This window comes from Macaca fascicularis, chromosome 11, assembly GCF_037993035.2.
Source record: "Macaca fascicularis isolate 582-1 chromosome 11, T2T-MFA8v1.1".
Lineage (NCBI taxonomy): Eukaryota > Metazoa > Chordata > Mammalia > Primates > Cercopithecidae > Macaca > Macaca fascicularis.
The window spans coordinates 76,302,825-76,323,639 of record NC_088385.1 but is presented as its reverse complement, the minus strand read 5'-3'; the positions used below and the strand labels follow the sequence as shown (position 1 = coordinate 76,323,639).

At 37.6% G+C, this 20,815-nt stretch overlaps 1 protein-coding gene across 9 annotated transcripts in view; it reads right to left on the bottom strand.

Annotated features, from left to right (window-relative positions):
- FRS2 (fibroblast growth factor receptor substrate 2) overlaps nucleotides 1-20,815 on the bottom strand; it is a 109,229-nt gene that overhangs the window by 31,867 nt on the left and 56,547 nt on the right. For 6 of the 9 annotated variants that reach the window (XM_015431186.4, XM_065524556.2, XM_045365598.3 and 3 more), the window contains 2 exons: nucleotides 17,182-17,277; nucleotides 16,096-16,138 (listed from right to left, as the gene is read on the bottom strand). The exons of 1 other annotated variant lie outside the window; for it this stretch is intronic. The gene's annotated coding sequence lies outside the window, so the exon portion shown is untranslated. The remainder of the gene's footprint in view (nucleotides 1-16,095; nucleotides 16,139-17,181; nucleotides 17,278-20,815) is intronic. 2 more of the 9 variants (XM_074007390.1, XM_045365599.3) reach the window with 1 other exon arrangement.

Genomic DNA, 20,815 nt, shown 5'->3' with positions numbered 1-20,815 from the left:
ACACCTAGGAGTGTTAAGAGCTGTTCCTAGCAGCCCGGTGTTCCTAGCAAACCTGGCTAACATCACGTGCTGATTTCCTTTAACCTGCCCATAATGTGTAAATAATCCCTTTATTAAATTCTTTTCCATTACAGGGTTCCTGCCAGAACCCTGACTTAAAGCAGTTGTTATTGATGTTTTCAATACAGTAATTATATATTACACTATAATCAGTGGAAAAGATACCTTATGAGAAAAGAGCCATGATCACCAGCTTTTACATTTCTTAGTCAAACCAACTAAGAATTGAAAATAAAAATTACCAACCTAAAAATGTTTGAGAGAAGGAATTACTTATTTTATTAATATCCAAAAATCTTGCAGTCACCCTTCACACCTTACTCTCTCACATCCCATATCCAATCCATCAATCCTTTCAGATCTGTCTTCAAAATACGTCCAAGTTCAACCATTGCTTAACATTTCCACTATTTCTTCTCTGGTCCAAGTTACCAACATTTCTTTATGAATTTTTCCCAACTACCTTCTAATTGGTCTTTGCCTCTGATTGTCCTGCTCTAGTCTTTTCTCACCAGAGCAACCAGATTAATTGTTAAAAAGTATTAATACAGGAGCTTGGTGCAGTGGCTTACACCTGTAATTCCAGCAACTTGGGAGGCTGTGGTGGGTGGATCACTTGAGACCAGGAGTTTAAAACCAGCCTGGGCAACAGCACAAGAACCTATCTCTAAAAAATAAAAAAACAACTTAGCCAGATGTGGTGGTATGCACCTGTAGTCCTAGCTACTTATTAGGAGGCTGAGATGGAAGGATCCCTTGAGCCCAGAAGTCGGAGGCTGCAGTAAGCCATGACTGCACCATTGTACTCTAGCCTGGGTGAGAAAACAAGATCCTGACTCAAAAAAAAAAAAAAAAAGTATTAATGGATATTTTTCTGAAAATGGCAAAAATCATAACTCTCAAAAAACAGTAAAACAAACATATGTCAAAGATATAATTTAACTCATTAATAATAGAATTAGTAAGACGTTACAACTGGTTCAGAGGAACATTCCAACAACTACACATACATAGGGAATAAGGAGTTCTGAAAGAAATTTACAAATAGATGCAAAACAGGTATATTCACAGGTAATATCAACTGCATTCTACTGGGGATAATTTATATTTATTTTCATGAATAAGATTTACTTGCATTTTCTACTTTTTTATTGTGGTAAAATACACATAAAATTTACCATCTTAACTATCCATCATCCATCTCTGTAACTCTTTTTTTCTTTTTGAGACAGGGTCTCACTCTATCAACTAGGCGGGAGGGCAGTGATGTGACCATAGCTCACTGCAGCCTTGACTGCACAAGGGATTCTCCCTTCTCAGCCTCTCAATTAGCTAGGACCACTGGCACATCCCACCATGTGCGGTTAACTTTTTAATGTTTTGTAGAGGCAAGGTCTCACTATGTTGCCTAGGCTTCTTTTCATCTTGTAAAACTGAAACTCCACAGCTGTTAAACAGTAACTCCCTCCTCCTCCCATCCCCTGACAACAACCATTCTACTTTCTCTCTAATTTTGACTATACTACCTCCTTCACATAAGTAGAATCACATAGCATTTGTCTTTGTGTGACTGGCTTATTTCACTTAGCGTAATGTCTTCAAGGTTCATCCATGACGTAGCATATTACAGAATTTCCTTCCTTTTTAAGGCTGAATGATATTCCACTGCATCTACATACCACATTTTACTTACCCATTCATCTGTCAATGAACACTTGGGTTGCTTCCACCTTTTGGCTACTGTGTACAAATAGATATGGGTGTACAAATACCTTAAGACCCTGCCTTTGGTTCTTTTGGATATACTCAGAAGTTGAATTGCTGCATCATATGGTAATTCTGTTTTTAATTTTTTGAGGACCACAAAACTGTACCATTTTATATTCTCACCAACAGTGCATAAGGTTTCCAATTTTTCCACGTCCTCACCAACATTTGTTACTATTTTTTAAAAAAATAATAGCCATCTGTGGCCAGGTGCAGTGGCTCACACCTGTAATCCCAGCACTTTGGGAGGCTGAAGTAGGCGAATCTTGAGGCCAGGAGTTTGAGACAAGCCTGGACAACAGGGTAAAACCCTATCTCTACTAAAAATACTAAAAATACAAAAATTAACCAGGCATGGTGGCACATACCTGTAATCCCAGCACTTTGGGAGGCCAAGGTGAGTGGATCACTTGAGGCCAGGAGTTCGAGACCAGCCTGGGTAACACAGCGAAACCCTGTCTCTACTAAAAATACAAAAATTAGCCAGGTGTGGTGGTGCACACCTATAGTCCCAGCTACTTGGGAGGCTGAGATGTAAGAATCACTTGAATCTGGGAGGCGGAAGTTGCAGTGAGCTGAGATCATACCACTGCGCTCCAGCCTGAGCAATACAGCGAAACTCTGTCTCAAAAAAAGAAAAGAGTAGTGTGAGGGTAATATGAGTATGAGGGTAGTATCTCACTGTATTTCTTATTTGCATTTCTCTAATAATTGGTGACGTTAAACACCTTTTCATATGCTTACTGGCCTTTGTATATCTTCTTTGGTGTAATGTCTATTCAAGTCCTTGGCCCATTTTTAAATTAGTTTTTGGTTTTGAGTTTCAAAAGTTTTTTCTTGTATTGTTTGTGCCTTTGGTGTTACATCCAAGACACCACTGCCAAATTCAATGTCATGAAGCATTTGCCCTACATTTCCTTACAACAGTTGTACACTTTTGATTCATTTTAAGTTAATTTTTGTATATAGTGCTAGATGAAGGTCCAACTCCATTATTTTGTATGTAGATACCCAGTTTTTCCAGCATCACTTGTTGAAGAGACTGTCCGTTTCCCACTGAATAGTCTTGGTACCCTTGTCAAAAATTATTTGCCCATATATGCAAGTGTTTACTTCTGGGTTTTTTGTTTTGTTTTTTTTTTTTTTTTTGAGACGCGGTTTCGCACTGTCACCCAGGCTGGAGTGCAGTGGCACGATCTCGGCTCACTACAACCTCCGTCTCCTAGGTTCAAGCAATTCTCCTGCTCAGCCTCCCAAATAGCTGGGATTACAGGCCTCCACCACGACGCCCAGCTAATTTTTTGTATTTTTAGTAGAGATAGGGTTTCACCATCTTGGCCAGTCTGGTCTCGAACTCCTGACCTCGAGATTCACCCGCCTTGGCCTCCCAAACTGCTGGGATTACAGGTGTGAGCCACCACGCCAGTCTATTTCTGGGTTCTCTATTCTATTCCATTGGGCTATATGTCTGCCTAAATTTATGCCAATACCATGCTGTTTGATTACTGTAGCTTTGTAGTAAGTTTTGAAATCAGGAAGTGTGAATCAACAGCTTTGTTCTTCTTTTTCAAGATTGTTTTAGCTATTGACAGTCCCTTGATATTCCACATGAATTGTAGGATGGGCTTTTCTAATTTTGCAAAAATCATCATTGCGGTTTAGATAGGAATTGCACTGATTCTGTAGATTATTTTTAGTATTCATATCTTAACAATATGAAGGTTTCCAATCCATGAAAAGCAGAAGTTTTTCATTTATTTAATTTCTTTGAGCAATGTTTTATAGTTTTTGCTGTAAAAATCTTTCACTTCTTTGGTTAATTCGTATTTTATTCTTTTTGATGCTATTGTAAACAAAATTGTTTTCTTAATTTCCTTTTAGTATTGTTCATTGTTAGATGAAACTGCTAACGCTTTAGGGTTTTCTACATATAAGATCGTATCATCTGTAAACAGAGATTACTTTACTTCTTTCCAATTTGGATGGCTTTTCTTTTTCTTGCCTAATTGCTCTGGCTAGAATACCCATTACAATATTTAATAGAATTGGTGAAAGTGGGAATCCTTGCCTTGTTCCTGATCTCAGAGGAAAATCTCTTTTCAGTCTTTCACCACTGAATATGACATTCACTGTATTTTTCATATACAGCTTTTACTATGTTGAAGTAGTTTCCTTTTATTTTTTATTTATTTTTTTTTTTTCAAGATGGAGTCAGGCTGGAGTGCAGTGGCATGATCTTGGCTCACTGCAACCCCCTCCTCCTAGGTTCAAGTGATTCTCCTGCCTCAGCCTCCTGAGTAACTGGGATCACAGGTGCACGCCACCAGGCCCAGCTAATTTTTACATTTTTAGTAGAGATGGGATTTCACCATGTTGGCCAGGCTGGTATCAAACTCCTAATCTCAAGTGACTCACCCACCTTAGTCTCCCAAAGTGCTAAAATTACAGGCATGAGCCACCACACCTGGTTCCTTTTATTTCTAATTTTAGTGTTTTTCTTTTTTAATTATGAAAGGATGCTGAATTTTGTCAAATGTTTTTTCTGCATCAATTGACACAATCATGTGGTTTTCTCCCATTCATACTTTTAATGCATACATTACATTGAACAATTTTCATATGTTGAACCATCTATGCATTCCAGGAATAAGTCCCACTTGATCATGGTATATAATCTCACTGATATGCTGCTGAATTTGGTTTCACTAGTATTTTGTTGAGGATTTTAACATCAATATTTATGATTCAATCGCATTTTTAAGAAGTTTTCTGTTAAGTTCCAGTACTCTAAAAAAAAAAAAGCCTTCCTACTCCGCCCCTGCCCTGCCCACAAAATGAGCCAGAGATAAACTCAATGGCTGAGCTAGACAGGACACCCATTTGCCATTTTTTTTGTCCACTTCAATGTGGTTCACAACTTTTCCTGACAAAATCCTGCAATGGCTTCCCCTATTCCTCTGAAAATAAAAATTAAGGACTTTTCAATGGTCTCTATGAGATCCTAACATTTTCTGCCTCTCCCGTTCCACTACTGATCATGTACTTTAAAATTCTTCACTCTCCATACTCTGCTCCAGCCACAACGGCCTCCTTGCTGTTTCTAGAATACACTAAGTATGTCCCTATCTCAGGTCCTTTGCAACTACTGTTCCTTGTACCTGGAATGCTCTTCTACCAGATATCAGCATAGTTTCCTCCTTCACTTGCTTCAGGTTTTTGTTCACAAATCAATTTATTAAAGAATTTTCCTGAGCACTCTACATATGAAATAGATAAGCCCTTACCCACTAGCCTATGATGATACACCTTTTCCTCTTTCCCTACTACATTGTTCTCAAAATACCTTACCACCAAGTGGCATACTACATATTGACTTGTTTTTTATTCTCTATCTTCACTCCACTGCCGCCACAAAACGTAAACTCCACAGTGGCAAAGATTTTGTTTTGTTCACTGAAATATCCTCAGTGTCTGAAGAGTGCCAGACAGATATTAAATGCTTAATAAGTTTTAGTTGAATGAATAATATCAGATATTGTTTAAAAATAGCAACATTCTTATTCATAAAATTTGTTCCTGAATTTCTGCAATGTACAAACATATCAATAAAACTACAACCAAATGCTTTTACATTTTTACTTATTAACATATGTTACTTAATAGTTACTTATTGAGATGACTTGCAAAAATGGGGCTCAAAATTATCACTTAGATTTGTCTGTACACTGACAGCTATCTCAAGAAAAATAATTTGAAATTTAAGAAACAGTATCACAAAATTTCTTTTAGAAGCAATGTTACCATGTTGTTATCAAAGTGAGCAAGTATACTCGTAAGACTGAGGTAGCACCAGATGTTTTCCTTTTTGTACTATAGATTCAAAAACTGTCATTTGGATTATAGTTATTATAGCAGATGTAACTCCTGAAGACTCTACCTGGGTAAGTCAACCGCCTAAGAGTCATTATCCAAGCCACACTATCTCCTCCAAGCTAGGTCACTCTTTGACATTTTGCAGTCTTGGGATGAGCCTAGGTGAAGGTGAAGATACTCTAAGAGTAAAGCAATTGTTTATGTTGGATTTCTCATCCTACAACTTTTCCTAAGCTCTTTCATTTTCTAACATTAAAAGGTACTTAATATTAACTAGAATTTACTTTGAATATATTTGAACTACCTGCCATATGCAATTCCAACACCAACATCTTTGATCTGAGTTATTTCAGTGAAAACAGAAATATGGTTACATATGGTTGAAAGTACAAGTTTGGAACATCACAGACCAATGAAATAATGGTTTAGCTACAAACAATATTAGTTTAAATATTTTTTCTTTACATACCCTGATTCATTCAAAAATCTGTTTGAAAAAATAAAGAATTTCAGAGCTAGTCTTTTTTCTGTATACTTTTTTCCTATATACTTTAATAACCTCTAGATTACTTACAATACAAATGCTATCTAAACAGTTGTTATGCTGTATTTTGTAATTTTTTAAACTGCTTTCTATTTCAAATAATTTCAATCCGTGGCTGATTGAATTTGCAGGTGTGCAACCTATGGATACGAACAACCAACTATAAATCAAAGGTAAAGGTATCATAAAGTAAGGTTTTAAATTCCTCTAGTTGATAAGGCTGAACCTGTTTACGATTGGGTCTGACAGCATGCACATTTTCACTTTTTAATTAGAATGCTGCAAATTAATATGTTTGTTATACTATGTCCGTCAGTAAAGAAAAATATTCAGAACATACTCCCCCGCCATCTACATCTGGTTTTAGAGGCAATAAATGCTTCTAATATATGGCCCTGATAACACCTGCTTTAATAATAAAAAGATAATCAAATCATCTTTCGAGTGTGTGAGGAAAAATTCTGAAAATGGAGAAATAACTTATTTGAAACCAATCTCTTTAAATTATAAAAAAATGTGTTAGAATTACATCAAAGCATAAGACTTTTTACATAAAGTTACTAAATTTATATCAAAACCACTTCCCCTGAATTAACAATAATACAGTGTTACTTTTTTTTTTTTGAGACAGGGTCTCACCTTGTCACCCAGGCTGGAGTGCAGTGGTACAATCTTGGCTCACTGCAACCTCCACCACGAGGGTTCAATGATCATCCTGCCTCAGTCTCCTGAGTAGCTGGGACTACAAACACATGCCACCGCACCTGGCTAATTTTTGTATTTTTGTATGTTTTTTTTTTTATTTTTTTATTTTTTTTGAGATGGAGTTTCGCTCTTGTTGCCCAGGTTGGAGTGCAATGGCATGATCTCGGCTCACCCCATCCTCCTCCTCCCAGGTTCAAGCAATTCTCTTGCCTCAGCCTCCTGAGTAGCTGGGATTACTGGCATGTGCCACCATGCCCAGCTAATTTTGTATTTTTAGTAGAGACGGGGTTTCTCCATGTTGGTCAGGCTGGTCTCGTACTCCTGACCTCAGGTGATCCGCCCACCTCGGCCTCCCAAAGTGCTGGGATTACAGGTGTGAGCCACCACGCCCGGACTACTTTTTGTATTTTTAATAGTGAAGGAGTTTTGTCATGTTGCCCAGGTTGGTCTCAAACTCCCGGACTCAAGAGATCCACCTCCCTCAGCTTCCTAAAGTACTAGGATTACAGGTGTGAGCCACTGCACCTGGCCCAGTGTTACTTTTGTACCAGTAACTATACTAGAATACAGACTAACTGGGCCTAATAACATTAATGCTATATTCTTTATTTTTACAGAGTAGGCCAAATACACACATATACACACACTTCCTTTAAAACAAAAACAGCTAAATTATACATTCTAAGGTATTTTGTATAATTTTCATAAGAATTTTGGTTACTGTGAAGTTTAAAAATTTGAAATATTAAAGAAGTTAAGATTTTAATAAACACAACTTTCTACCGTTTGTGTGAGTAGGCCTTCAGATGGCAGCAAATGCAACATAATAAACGTTGGGCCTGTTTGTAAGAACTGGTTATCTGATATCCTCTTTTACTAAATTTTTTAAAACGAGGGTTGCTCCAGGGGAAACACGCATTCAAGAGTGGGATGTGATCTAAAATCAAATGAAAGTTGCAAAGTAGGTGACTTCTAGGTTTAAAAAAATACTTGAGGGACTCAGTTTTGTGGTTTTTTTAAAAAACAAACTTCATTACATTTAGTCATCATGTCTCTTAAGGATCCTCTTGGCAGTAACAGTTTTTCAGATTTTTCTTGTTTTTGATTATCCTGACCATTTTCAGGAGCACTGGTAAAATATTTTGGAAAACGCCTTCTCCTCTCTTGGAATTTGACACTTTTCTCATAATTAGACTGGGAGTATGGGATTTGGGGAGGAGGATCACAGAGAGAAAGTGCCATTTTTATCACAACAAAGCCCTTAAAACATATTATCAACATGACTTATCACTGTTGATGTTACCCCTGACAACCTACCTGGCTGTCAGATTTCTCCACTGTGAAGTTACTTCTCCCTGAACTCTTCTGTACTTCTTGGAAGAAGTACTGAACTTCTTGGAAGGAAGGCATGCACAGCCCACACTTAAGGATTAGGGAATTGTGTCTCACCATGATGAAGGTGGAGTATTGACAAATTATTTGGAGATCTTCTGTACAGGAGATTTGTCTCTTCTCCATTTATTTATTTATTTATTTATTTATTTATTTATTCATTCAATCACTTATTCATATCAGTATCAGCCCGTGGATATTCATTTTATACTCTGGGTTATAATCCAATACTACTTTATACTTTACTTATTTTCTTCTTCAAATTATTCCAACTTTGATCATTGTGAGCTCTTTTAAGACTCCTATGCCCCTTTGACATAGTCCCATTTTGTGGGTTTTTTGTTAAAGCCCTTCTTTACTTTTTTTTTGGCACTACAAGATGTTCTAAGCTGATCTTGTCTATCTTTTTATTATTTTTTGAGACAGAGTCTCACACTGTCACCCAGGCTGGAGTGTAGTGGCACGATCTTGGCTCCCTGCAACCTCCACCTCCTGAGTTCAAGTGACTCTCCTGCCTCAGCCTCCTGAGTAGCTGGGATTACAGGTGCCCGCCACCCTGCCCAGGTAATTTTTTGTATTTTTAGTAGAGATGGGGTTCCACCATGTTGGTCAGGCTGGTCTTGAACTCCTGACCTTGTAATTTGCCCGCCTCAGCCTCCCAAAGTGGATCTTAGACGTCTGTTTCTTGCCCTAGTCCTAGATCGAGCCATTTTTCCAAGGAACCCTGGTCCTTAAGGAGAAGAGTACAGATTCAGCATCCCTAATTGGAAAATCTGAGAATTTTTGAGCACCAACATGACACCACAGGTGGAAAATTTCACACCCGACTTCACATGATGCGTGCACAAAATTATTTAAAATATTGTATAAATCACCTTCAGGCTATGTGTATAAGGCATATATGAAACATAAATGAATTTCGTGTTTAGACTTGAGTCCCATCCCCAAGATATCTCATTATGTATATGCAAATACTTAGAAATCCAAAAAAAACCCTGAAATTCAAGCAGGCACGGTGCCCATGCTTGTAATCCCAGCACTTTGGGAGGCCAAGAACAGCCTGGAGTTCAAGAACAGCCAGGAGTTCAAGAACAGCCTGGCCAGCATGATGAAACCCCATCACTACTAAAAATACAAAAAATTAGCCAGGCATGGTGGTGTGTTCCTGTGATCCCAGCTACTTGGGAGGCTGAGGCAGAAGTTGCAGTGAGCTGAGATCATGCCACTGCACTCCAGCCTGGGCAATAGAGTGAGACTCTGTCTCAAAACAAAACAAAACACCCTGAAATCCAAAACACATCTGATCCCAAGCATTTAGAATAAGGATAAGGATAATCAACTAGTATTAGAAACCAAGATTTGGGTTCTTGGTGTGCTCTTGCTATCGGGTGTCATTGCATCTAGGAGGGCCTCTGTGTAACTAAATTTTATGTTATTTTGTGAGGAATCTGCATAACAAAATATAGAAATAAACTCATGGAGAATAGACTAAGACCATGAAGTTGAAAGATTATACAATTATAGATAGGGTATTATCACTTTTTATGAATGTGTTTTGAAAATAATGCATCTGAATAATATAAGGGAACCTAAATTTTTAAAAATATAAACTTAACACATGTCATTTTTGTTGCAAAGAGAAAAAGGTGACAAATGTATAATGTCAGGAATAAAAGAGGAAGTTCAGTAGAATCCATCTTAATTCAAATGGACATGAAGTTAGTTGGATAATGCAGGAAATTAAAACACACATACCACCCTCACACACACCCCTTACCTTAAACATTTTATTTTAGCTTAAACATATAAAAAGGCATGAATTTACCAAACTTAAGGCCAGGGCCTTTTTTTGTTAATGGGAGATGGCTGATTAGAATTCTGTATTATGTTTCTCATACAAACCTTACCTAAGTTGTATGTTATTTGAAATGGATCAAGGGACTCTATTTCTAGCAACATGGTAGGTTAGATGTCCAGACTGACTCTACTGCTGGAATCTACAATGCTTTATATACATATTTTTAAAATTTTATTATTAAATGTTTTCCTAATCTGGCACAAATGTAAAAAGCTACAAAAGGCGGCTCTTGACTTTAAGGTAATTTCATCATGCTGCTTAGAAAACTGCAGACTGCGGGAGACAGACTATATAGTCCAAGACTGCCTTGCATACAGTTGCAAATCCCCAAATCCACAAAGTACAAATGAATGAGCAGCAAACCTACCTTGTAGAAGGTGACAGCAAGTAAACTTGCCTGCTTGACCTTGACGCTGGTAAAAAGAAGAAAATCTCCTGCAAGAATTTATAACTATAAGCCGCTCTTAAATGAGTTTGTGGAGACGAAAAAGGACAAAAAGGCATAACATGAAAAATAGACTATATGTCTAATTAGAGTTATAGAAGGAGAAAATAAGAGGCATTATTCAAAGAGATAATGGTTAAGAATTTTCCACAATTATTCAAAGAGATTATTATCCTCAGATCCAGGAACTCCCAAAGAATCCCAAGTGGGATTACAAAAAATAAAATGAGGAAATGAAAAAAATAATGCCTCAATACATTATACAAAACTGCAAAACACTAAATGGGAAGGAAAAAAAGGCTTAAGACAGCCAAATAAAAGGGTGATTACTTACAAAGGAAGGGCAATTAAGACTTCTCAACAGCAATACTGGCAGTCAAAGGACTGGAATAATGTCTTCAATATGATGAGAAAACAGAATTCTACACACAGAGAAACTACCTTTCAAGAATGAAGTTGAAATAAGACATCTTTAGACAAAGAAAAAAGTGTCTTTTTCACCAAAGGATCTTCACTGAAAGAAATTCTAAACAACATACTTCAGGTAGAAAAAAAATTATCATAGACGAAAGGTCTCAGATCCAAAAAGGAACAATGAGCCAAGAAAACAGTAATTAGGTAAACAAATTTAAACAAAGGTTTACTACCTAAAACAGTAATTTGTCTAAAATTCTGTATGTATGCATAAGAAGAATATGCCAAAACTAAGATAACAGACAACAATGTTACAGGTTGAGAGGAAGACAACCAGAGAGTACTAAGTTACTACATTATTCAGGAATAGATTAAAGATACTAATTTGGACTTTTCTAAGAAAAGCATGTTAAAATAGCCAGAGCAAGCACTAAAAGAATAAATAATATATTAATTATAAACAAATATACATGCATGCAAGGTATGGAGAGGAGATGGAATGAGACAAACATATATGTCTAACTCAATACAAAAGACTGGCAAGAATGAGAGGAAGAATTGGATAAACAGAAAAACCACAGAAGGGGACAGAAATATATGTAAATCAGAGCTGGGCATGGTGGCTTACATCTGTAATTCCAACACTCTGGGAGGCTGAGGCAGGAGGAACGCTTGAGTCCAGGAATTCAAGACCAACTTAGGCAACATAGTAGGATACCATCTCTAAAAAATTAAAAAATCAGCCCAGCATAGTGGCGCATGCCTGTGATCCCAGCTACCTGAGGGGCTGAGGTGGGAGGATCGTTGACAGCAGCACATAGAGGCTAGAGTAAGCCATGATCGTGCCACTGCACTCCAGCCTGCGCAACAGAGCGAGATCTTGTCTCAAAAAAAGAAAAAAAAAGTTAAAAAAAAAAAATCTAAATCTATCAGCAACACAATTGACTGAAATTCTCCAGTTAAAAAATAAAGACTGTCATTCAGAACAAAAAATAAAACTGAATCTTATTCTATTTACAAAACTCCAACGAAAATACATGAAAAACTAAAGAATGAAAATACTGGCCAGGTGCGGTGGCTCATGCCTCCTGTAATCCCAGCACTTTGGGAGGCTGAGGTGGGTGATCACCTGAGGTCAGGAATTCGAGACTGACCTGGCCAACATGGGAAACCCCATCTCTACTAAAAAAAGAGAAATTAGCCAGGCATGGTGGTGCGTGTATGTAATCCCAGCGACTCAGGATGTTGAGGCACAAGAATTCCTTGAACCTAGGAGATGGAGGTTGCAGTGAGCTGAGATTGCGCCACTGCACTCCAGCCTGGGTGACAGAGTGAGACATCGTTTCAAAAAAAAAAGAATGAAAATACTACACTAACCAAAAGAAAACTACACTAGCTATATTAATCCAAGAAAACAGCAATAATAACAATTTTTAAAAAAATGTAAGGCTAAAAGTGTGTTTAGATAGAGGGCCCTTTCATAATGATAAAAAATTTGATTTAACAAAAAGATAAAACAATTCTAATCCTAAATTGTTTCATTATTTTGGCTTATTAATGTACTTAATAGCATACAGTCGGCCGGGCGCAGTGGCTCAAGCCTGTAATCCCAGCACTTTGGGAGGCCGAGACGGGCGGATCACGAGGTCAAGAGATCGAGACCATCCTGGCTAACACAGTGAAACCCCGTCTCTACTAAAAAAATACAAAAAAATAGCCGGGCAAGGTGGCGGGCGCCTGTAGTCCCAGCTACTCGGGAGGCTGAGGCAGGAGAATGGCACAAACCCGGGAGGCGGAGCTTGCAGTGAGCTGAGATCCGGCCACTGCACTCCAGCCTGGGCGACAGCGTGAGACTCCCTCTCAAAAAAAAAAAAAAAAAAAAAATAGCATACATTCAAAATAAATAAAGCAAAAATTAACACATCTATAAGGAGAAACTGACAAACCTACAGTCATGGTGAGAGACATTAATTACCATGTCTTTCTTACTAGAGAAACTGACAAATCAGTCCCCAAATAAAACTAAACCTGAATCCAAAACAAAACCGAGAAGATATGAATAGAACAATTAACAAGTTCTTAGACATAAATATAACACTGTACTTAATAAATGAAAAATTTGCATTCTTTCTAAATACACATGGAACATTTATAAAAATTAGCCACATTCTAGGTGGGAGGATTGCTTGAGCCCAGCAGGTCAAATTATTTTAATCCTTTCCTTTCCCTCCATATTTTATAAATTAATCACTTAAACAGCAATCATTTCAAAGCAAAGAGACTATCTGGTTGTGAAAAACAATATGATGCTCATGTAATACAGGGCTGCCACTGTTCCAACTACTTCATATCTTAAATACATCACATTTATGCCCTCATTTAAGATCAACACATCATTGTAGGAATTAAGAAAAAAGGATAAAAAACAAAAATAACACATTTCATTTAAGTATCTACATCAACGCCTATATCTAGATCTCATTTCAAGTATTAGTAATGTTGCCCATAGTAAAATCTTAACAGCATCTCTGGTAAATGGGATGTTAGTTTGACCCTTCTCACTGTCCTTGAATCATTATTTTTACCAAATTGGCTACTTATTTGTCAGATAGGCCCAGAACCTAACTTTGGATGCCTTGAGGAAAAAACACTCAGTTTTTAAAAAAGAAGAAATGGAACGAGTAGACAACACATTTTTAGGAATCTCCAAATAATTCTGAAATTACAGTGCCAAAGAAATACACAACTACAAGGAACACATCATTTACTTGGGGACTATTAATACTGTATATATGACTGAAAAGGATGAACTGGAAAGATGACATTTATTCCAAGATAAATAATTATTTTAAAAATATTAAAAAATATGTATCCATCCAGCAAAATAGACACATTCCCATCTCATCTGCCATCAAAGCACCGTCCCCAACTTCAACCCCAAACACACACATACATATAAGACAGACCTTTTTCATCTAAACTGTAAGCCTGTGGCTTACATGAAAACAAAATGATTTTAACCACACACAAGCTCCGGCACTCAGACTTGTAGTTTCTACATGCTGCCCACACAGCACTTTGTGAGCATGTGATTAGGAGGAATGATGTACAATCACACCACATTCCTTCCCTCAGCTCACACATCGAGAACTTGCCCTCTCAGCTGCATTCTTCTCCAAACAGCCATGGTCACCTTAGCAACCCTGTACTCCTAATATGGACAGCTGGTCCATTTAAAGTCAGTACTTCTTGGCAGGGAAAATGCTTGTTCTTCAAATTGGGGGAGAGAGGAGAGGTTTTCCTTTCAATACACATTACAGGGGTTGATTTAACTTGATCAGCACTTTTGTTACGTGGCAGCAATTTGTGTTGAGTTTCAACCTATTCTGAATTTTGTTTTTTTGTTTTTCAATCTAAAAGCACGTAGCTGAAAAAATAAAATCAAGCCAGCTAATAAGGAATTCTAAGAGTGGAACGTGAAACAAAAAGGTATCTAAAATAACTGTTCTTTTATAAAACTATAAAACGATCCACATTTTTGTGTATTACGTTCAACCTCAGTTAAAATGAACTGTAACACCTCAAGTCCTAATACACAATAAGAAATCAGGGTCAGACGACCCACATCTTTTTAATATCATAGTCTATTTTTGAACAACAAAAACACTGCTAAACTTCAAAGTCCCATAACTTCAAGTAGACTATCAATCTGCATTTCCGTATTCCACCACCTACATGTGAAAACTCTTAGTCTTTCCACAGGCTTAAATGTGAGCTAGGTGTAAGCCAAGTGGTTACTACTATTATCTGAAGACCCTTCAGACCTAAAGTGACCTAGAATAGGACTGGATTACTCAAAAACAATCTAAATCTCTGCCTCTAACAGTAAAGCATGGTCTGAACCAAATTAAGCCTTTTGGGACAGAAGATACTGGTTTATAATCCAGTATACCTGATTTTCACACTACAAACAAATAATTTGGTGGGGAGGGGATTACTATATTCTGAAAAACACAAGATCAAATTGTTCATTTCATCCCCTTGATGAAATTCTAATTTCCCACCCATCAAAACTAGACACATAACCTTTAAGTAGACAGGCATGCTCAAAACTAGAAATACAGCCAGGCGCGGTGGCTCACACCTGTAATCCCAGCACTTTGGGAGGCCAAGCCAGGCAGAACACCTGAGGTTGGGAGTTCGAGAACAGCCTGACCAAACTGGAGAAACCCCGTCTCTACTAAAAATACAAAACTAGCCAGGCATGGTGGTGCATGCCTGTAATCCCAGCTACTCAGGAGGCTAAGGCAGAAAAATCATTTGAAACCAGGAGGCAGAGGCTGTGGTGAGCTGAGATCGTGCCATTGCACTCCAGCCTGGGCAACAAGAGCAAAATGCCATCTCAAAAAAAACAAAAAACAAAACAAAAAAAAACCTAGGTAACTTAAATTTATGGCATTCATTCTAAATTGGAAATACTTATGAAATACTTTTCTATATAACAGAGGTGGACGAAATTCATATTAATAAATGTTCCTTTGACTATGGCCTACAGTATTCATGGCTTATATTTTTGTCTGTATATGTGTGTTTTTTAAACTTCTCAGGCTATGAGGTTCTTCCTAGTTAGAAAGCACTTCTTTCAAGTTAAGACTATCCTAGTAATTACACCTTTTATATATAGGAAAGTATCAGCTGGGTGGCAGTATAAGATTAGTAAAAGAACCCAAAGCCAATCCTAATACTGGTTTCCTCATTTGTAAAATGAGAATACTATCTATTCTATTTATGCAGTGTGGTAATATATCAAAATAAGAATAATAAAATTACTATGCCATACAAAAGACTCAAAATTAAAGAAATTGGAGAAAGGGACTAAAATTCTGACATAGTAAAACAGTAGCTAATAAATTAGTGAGAATCCTATGATAAAGAAAAGGTATTAAATAAATACATGGAAGCAAATTTTTAAAAATCAAGAGCAATTAAGCCTTACTCAACTATATTGATTTTATTACTATATTTACAATTTCTTACCTTGTGGAATTCTCTTCTGAGAAAAATAGATACAATTTTGTTCCTAAAAAAATTTCAGGTAGAAAGTTGAAATGTTAGTTTCAAGACAGTCTATTAAAAATGAAAACTTACAAAATGCTAACATAGTACATTCAGAATATTATGCTATGACATTTGATATTATGAAAGCCTGAGAGACAGTTGGTCTCTAATAACAAAAGTACGTGTTATTAAAAAATATATAAAATTTATTACTTTTATTACAAAAACATTTATTCTACTTGCTAAATATCAAGTCATTTTGCTAGGTACCTGATGATATGTGGCAATTTTTATATTCTAAAACAGTTGTTAAGTCAAATAGGTTTTCCTCTAAGACTTGATGTTCTGAAGGGTACTTTTTTTTTTTTAGGTGTAATTCACATAAGGTAAAAAGCATTTCTTTGAACAGTGTTTTTTTTAAATATATACACAAAGTTTTGTAACCATGACCACATCATCTTATTCCAGAATATTTTCACCACTCCAATAAGAAACCCCATACTGAAAGGTATACTTTTAATCCCAGGAAGAAACATACGAAATAAATTTAATTTTTAAAAATATGCAAGAAGCGTACCAATCAAAATTATGTTGTAAGATACACCACAGAAGTACACTTCTTAGAGCTGTATGGTAGAATCTGTACTACAAAGTAAAACCAAAAATACAAGGTAACTTTAATGTCTACTTTTTTTTTTTTTCTTTTTTTTGAGACAGAGTCTCACTCTGTTGCCCAGGCTGGGTGCAGTGGCACAGTCTCAGCTCACTGCAGCCTCCACCTCCATTCTCACGCCTCAGCCTCCCAAGTAGCTAAAATTACAGGCACGTGCCAATACCCCTGGCTAATTTTTATATTTTTAGTAGAGACAGGGTTTCACCAGGTAGGCCAGGCTGGTCTTGAATTCCTGACCTCAGGCGATCCACCTGCCTCAGCCTCCAAAAGTGTTGGGATTACAGGTATGAGCAAGCATGCCCAGCCTGTCTACCATATTTTTTAATTAAATGATTTTCAAAGTAGATAACTATAAAGTTTAAAAAAAAAAAAAAAGATTTGGCCACACTTACCAAGCTGGTTGACACGCCACAGCTGCATCTTACTTTATGACAAATGGACTGTTTCATCACTTTTGCATCTGGGCATCTACTTCTTAATGGTCATTTCTGAAATACAGGTTAAGTTATTAAGAATGCTACTCTTGAATATATTATAACAAAACTCTTTAAGGACAATTATCTAAATTGTAGTGACCAGAAAGAACTTTCAAAGCATTTTTTCCCCTTTGAGATAGGGTCTCATTCTGTTGCTCAGGCTGAAGCGCAGAGGCACCATCACACCTCACTGCAGCCTCAATCTCCTGGGCTCAGGCAATCCTCCCACCTCAACCTTCTGAGTAGCTGGGACCACAGGTGCATGCCACATGCCCAGCCAATTTTTTAAATTATTATTTGCAGAGACAGGGTCTTACTACACTGCCCAGGCTAGTCTTGAACTCCTGCACTCAAGCAATCCTCCTGCCTCAGCCTCCCAAAATGCTGGGATTACAGGTGTGAGCCACCATGCCCAGCCTCAAAGCACTTATTGAGCAACCTTCTCATAAAAAAACATTAACAACAGGGCTGAGACTGGGGAGCGGGGGGTGATAGAAAATATATGGGAGCCCTAATATAGTACATTCTGAACACAACAAATTGCTTATTTATTATAAACAATTATTATCATTAATTGTTATAAGCAATTATTATTTTTATTGTCAACTTTCCCCTATAACTAGAATGTAAACCACAGAAGGGGTTTTTCTTGGTTTTATTTACTGTTTTTTTTTTTCTTTTGAGACAGTCTCACTCTGTTGCTCAAGCTGGAGTGCAGTGACGAGATCGCAGCTCACTGCAACCTCCGCCTCCCAGGTTCAAGCAATCCAACCGCCTGCCTAGCAGTTGGGACTACAGGCACGCTCCACCACGTCTGGCTAATTTTTGTATTTTTAGTAGAGACAGGGATTCACCACGTTGGCCAGGCTGGTCTTGAACTCCTGACCTCAGGTGATCCGCCTGCCTCTGCCTCCCAAAGTGCTGGAATTACAGGCGTGAGCTGCCACACCCAGCCTACTGGTATTTTTCAAGCACCTAAAACAATGAATTCCATGCTTTAAGCATTCATAAGGATTTACTGAAATGATTAATAAACTGATGAATTTTTAAACTTAAATTGATGAAATATTTAACCTTCCAGTACTATTTATTTATTTATTTATTTATTTATTTATTTATTTATTTATTTATGTTTGAGACAGGGTCTCGCTCTGTTGCCTAGGCTGGAGTGTGATGACGCAATCTTGGCTCACTGCAACCTCTGCCTCCTGGGTTCAAGCAATTCTCCTGTCTTAGCCTCCCGAGTAGATGGGATTACAGGCACATGCCACCATGTCTGGCTAACTTTTGTATTTTTAGTAGAGACGAGGTTTCACCTTGTTGACCAGGCTGGTCTCGAACTTCTGGCTTCAAGTGATCTACCTGCCTCTGCTTCCCTAAGTGCTGGGATTACAGGCATGAGCCACCATGCCCAGCTTACCTTCTAGTATTTTAAAATGTCACTACCCATGTAGTGTTCATCCTAGGAGCTCCAGTTTCAAAAGATATTCATATTATTACCACTTCCACTCTTAGTACCATGGTCCAAGTCACAGTATTTTGCATAAACATTAGTATAATAGTTCCCTGTCTGATCTCCCAGCCTCTCTCTTGCTCACCTCAACAAGTCAGTGAGATTAGCCATTTTCAAAAGAAAGTCAGATCATGTCATTCTTCTAATCAAATCCTCCAATTGAGTCCAGCTCAGTAGTCTGAAAGTCAAAGTCCTTACAAAGGCCCATAAAGACCATGATCTGCTATCCCCCACCCCATCTCTCTGACCTCATCTACCACTCTCTCCCTTATTCACCCCATTCAAGCCATACCAGCCTCTTTCCTTTCCTTAAACTTATCAAGCATCTTCTCACTTCAGGGTCTCAGGACTTTTTTTCCCTCTGCCAGTAACAACAAATCAATCTCTCTCTCTCTCTCTCTCTCTCTCTCTCTCTCTCTCTCTCTCTCTCTCTGTCTCACTTATTTCTCCTCTTCCTTTAGGACTTTGTTTTTATAAGTCATCTCATCAAAGAAATCTACCCCAGTGTCCCGGGCAAGCCCAAAATAGCTGTCTTAGTTTTCCTTATCTGGCAAAGAATTTGCAAGGAATGGTAAATTATAAATTTGGGAGATGGTAATCTTCAAACATAACATAATCAATTTTTAGATCTTTCTTTGTGTCTAAACATCTGTAGAGCTACACTGTTCCTTTTAAAAGATTCTTACGTTCCTGACTTCAAAGAAATAATGAAGATGTATCTATCACAGCGTGTTTTTTTTAAACGGTTGTTTTGTTTTTAAATCATCTGTACCATAACTCTAGAATAGAGTGGTAGAAGATCTGAATTAAGAGTCCCATTAAAAAACAGAAACCAGCAAAATAAATGGCATTTCCTTTTCTTCCACTTCGTTAGGGATTTCTGTTTGGGATTACATTGTAAGGTTCCAAGTAATCTCAGGAAGTTTAACTGCTTCAAATTTGTCTGTTACCTTTAGGTATCAAGACCACCAGGAAGGAATCAAAAGAACTCACTAACTCTTAACATGACTAAACTAGCTATGACATGGTAGGATGTTTAAACTTAATTATTTTTTCTTTAAATAAACAAACTCCCCCTAGACTAAGCCCTCCTCTGCCTTTTAAATATTCTATGGCTGGCAAATTTCAGGGTCTTAAGAGAGATAGCCAGGGGACAGAGAAAACAGCAAGTCTGACTCAGTGATCACATTTAACAGTCCCTGAAAACCAAAACAAAGATACAGTTCTGGCAAGAGTTCTCTAGAATTGCTGCAAAACTGACTTATCCACATACCTTTCATCTGAACAATCTATTTTCACTTACTTTAAGGTACATAAAGCATTTGTTATGTGCCTATCAGACCTTAGGTATAAAAATAAACCAAGACACTTTGGGAGGCCGAGGCGAGCGGATCACAAGGTCAGGAGATCGAGACCATCCTGGCTAACACAGTGAAACCCCGTCTCTACTAAAAATACAAAAAATTAGCCGGGCGTGATGGCGGGCGCCTGTAGTCCCAGCTACTTGGGAGGCTGAGGCAGGAGAATGGCGTGAACCCGGGAGGTGGAGCTTGCAGTGAGCCGAGATCGCGCCACTGCACTCCAGCCTGGGCAACAGAGCGAGACTCTGTCTCAGAAAAACAAAACAAAACAAAACAAAAATAAACCAAGAGTACAATGAAAACAATTAGCAGGGGTTCCAACAGTTGGATGATGAAATTTAATGTTCAAATCTGCTTTGTTTGGAAAGCTGGAGAGAACCCTTGAATATTTTTGTACCGAAATGCTCCCACTCATTTAGAAATCAGACTTTTAGCAAGTTCAACCACTTGAAAGAAGGCTAGTAATATTAAAAACTTTTACTGAGCAACTTCTATATGCCATATATACATTAGTGAATTCTCAGAATTTCCCAATCAAAAAAGTTAAAAGCACACGGTGGTTACCTAACTTGTCTAAATCAGAGATAGCCTCAGGATTCCAAATCCCAGTTTGTCTTGTTCACTATTATAATCTGTAGTAACCTGGAATACAGTTATTAATGACACATCCCTTATT